The 2,628-nt window shown below is 29.7% G+C and overlaps 1 long non-coding RNA gene across 1 annotated transcript; it reads right to left on the reverse strand.

Moving 5' to 3' along the window:
• Positions 1-336: 336 nt before the first annotated feature.
• Positions 337-1,908, reverse strand: LOC134231953 (uncharacterized). Its single transcript, XR_009984662.1, has 2 exons — positions 1,832-1,908; positions 337-629 (listed from the first exon to the last, which is right to left on the reverse strand). It is a non-coding gene; the product is annotated as an uncharacterized LOC134231953 (long non-coding RNA).
• Positions 1,909-2,628: the final 720 nt, after the last annotated feature.

The raw sequence follows: 2,628 nt of genomic DNA on the forward strand, positions 1-2,628 counted from the left end.
CATGTTTATTTCTTTACCTATCTGGTTTAAAATAATATGTAATTAAAATATGTAATTCATATAGTTTAAGCATGCAATACCAGTGAGAGCTACATGTAGCTATTACCTCCCTTTTTTGCAAACATTTTCTATACTGTGATTGAATAAAAAACATCAGTTTTAAGTTATAAATCCTATCTTATTATTTTATAACCTATGAAGTCACCTGCATGGCGCAGTGGCAAGAGCGTCTGCTCTCATGAGTAAGGAGTTGATCCTTAAATTGCTGGTTCGAAATCTCACAGTCAGACATAGAGATGAGACTGTATATACAGAGGTCCTGTGTTGCAGTAGGTGCTAGCACCAAAATGATCCCTCATTGCTCAATTAGCCATGTGTTCCAAGTAAGGACAAAATTTGCAGCTTTCCACCTGCAAATGTTGGCATCCCCATATGAGTTAAAAATTTTCAAGAAGAATGTTAAACAACATACAAATAAACAATAAACTATAGAGTCTTTGAATATGCAAATTCTTTTTTTTCTGACAAAGGGATCCTCAAATGATGTTTAGATATGGTTCATAAGAGTAGAAAAGTACTGTATCATCCCAGCTAGTCTTCATGAATTCAGCAACCATTTGTTATATTGCCTGAAAAATATAAAATGTTGATGCACTAACATAAAAGTATATGTTTGATATTTTAATAATTCATCATAAATGAATTGAATCAATAAAATAAAGTCACACTTCTTGAAATGCTTATGGGACTGCTGAAACTGAGATATCCAAGAGATTCAGGGTAAGATATATAGGAAAAAAATGTTGTTCAAGGGACTTTAAAATGACTTTGAAATCTCAGTGTGTTCAAGATATCACTCAGTGTCAAAGATATATACCAAAGTTCAACTCTAAACAGAGTATATAAAATGCATATACATATATGCCATTTACAGTTGCTAATTCAATCTATCAGTATTCATTGATAATCTGCATGAGAAAGAGATGTGCGCAAAATGAGCAAATTATTAAAAATTAACAAAAGTAAATCATATGCAATTCAAAGAGTTTGCAAATCATTCATCCAATTGTAATACTGTCATGAACGTCAACATGCCCTAGGTAGTCAAAGTTGTTTGATTTTAAGATACTGTTGTTTAACTGTACTTATTCAGACTGCAATGTATTAACTTGTTATCCAACAGTACACATTTTTTCACATTATCTGACATCCATCATGTAATACTATGATGAGAGTTATGCCCCTTTTTTATAACCCCAAAATATTGCTTTCTTTCTGAAAATTGTAGCTTTTTTCACCTTACATAGATATCATCTGAAGTCTCCATAAAATAGGTATTTAAATAATGAAAACTCATATTATTTTCATCTCTACTTAACTTAAAAGCCAAGAAATAAACAAAATGATTTTCCTATATTTACAAAGGACTTTCAAGATAAACATTCTGTTTCTAATTATGGCACATCCATTACCCTTGATTCTGGGATTCAGTACTAGGATGTATTCATTCAAAAAATAAGATGTATCGTGACCCTGATAATCTTGAAAAGATTTTATAATAAAAGGCTTCAGCCTTAAATATTCCAGAATAAAATTTTGATCCCCAACTGTGGACCCACCCTACCCTATAGCTATATGGTCTGAACAAATCTAAATCTGCTCTTAACTATCTCTGAGTGATTAATCATGACCTGCCTATTCTTGAAAAGAATTTAGATTTATTTTTTTTAATTTTTTGCCTACAGATAAAGTGGGATTACTATTGTTCTCTCTATTTTATTGCTGTACTCTAATTACATCAAAAACATATCATCACCAGTAATCAACATACCTTTTCTTTAGACTTGACATCCTTTCCTATTCTCATGGTTGCAGCTTCATCAGATAATTTGTTTTGTTACAGCTCAACTACAAATATGATAAATAAGTTAATACAATCATGCTCTAAATTAATTAATCCAAATAAAATACAAGCATTTGCAATTATGTGGAAAAAAACCTGAATGAAAAATACTGACAGATATCAATGCACTACATGCAAATCAGAAAAAATATGTAATGCAATTATTTACAGTTTGCATAATATACTGATTTATGTATCAACATAATTCTTCTTTGTTTATTCCAATCAGCATGATCAGGATGATAATAATTAAATAATAATGTTGCCTATTAAATGTTATAAATTTATCCTTATAATTACATTTACAATACTCACAACAGTCAAACCTTGATCTTGCACATCATTCAGAGTATATCCTGCAAGAAACATTCATTGCACATTAGTGTATAATTGAATTGATTTATTTTTTTATATTTGCTTTTTTTATTTATTTTCATGAAATTATAATTTTTGTGCATTTAATACATTATCATGTGCATACATATTGAAGACCATTTTAAAATTCAATCAACAATGTCATTCTTCAAAATAATCAAAAGACATACATTATATACATGTAAAGCCCATATTTTAAAAGTGGAAAAAAATTCTTGTGTGTATAATTTGTTTGGGATGGTGCATATCATTAAAAAAACAAACAACAAAAAAGGATGGAATGTCTTGATAGCTGACTTTACAATGCAAGGCCAAAAAATAATTGAAGGCCCTGATGGCTGTTTTTTTTT

This window comes from Saccostrea cucullata, unplaced genomic scaffold (assembly GCF_032062105.1).
Source record: "Saccostrea cucullata isolate Sc308-1 unplaced genomic scaffold, CSIRO_AGI_Scuc_v1 ctg323, whole genome shotgun sequence".
Classification (NCBI taxonomy): domain Eukaryota; kingdom Metazoa; phylum Mollusca; class Bivalvia; order Ostreida; family Ostreidae; genus Saccostrea; species Saccostrea cuccullata.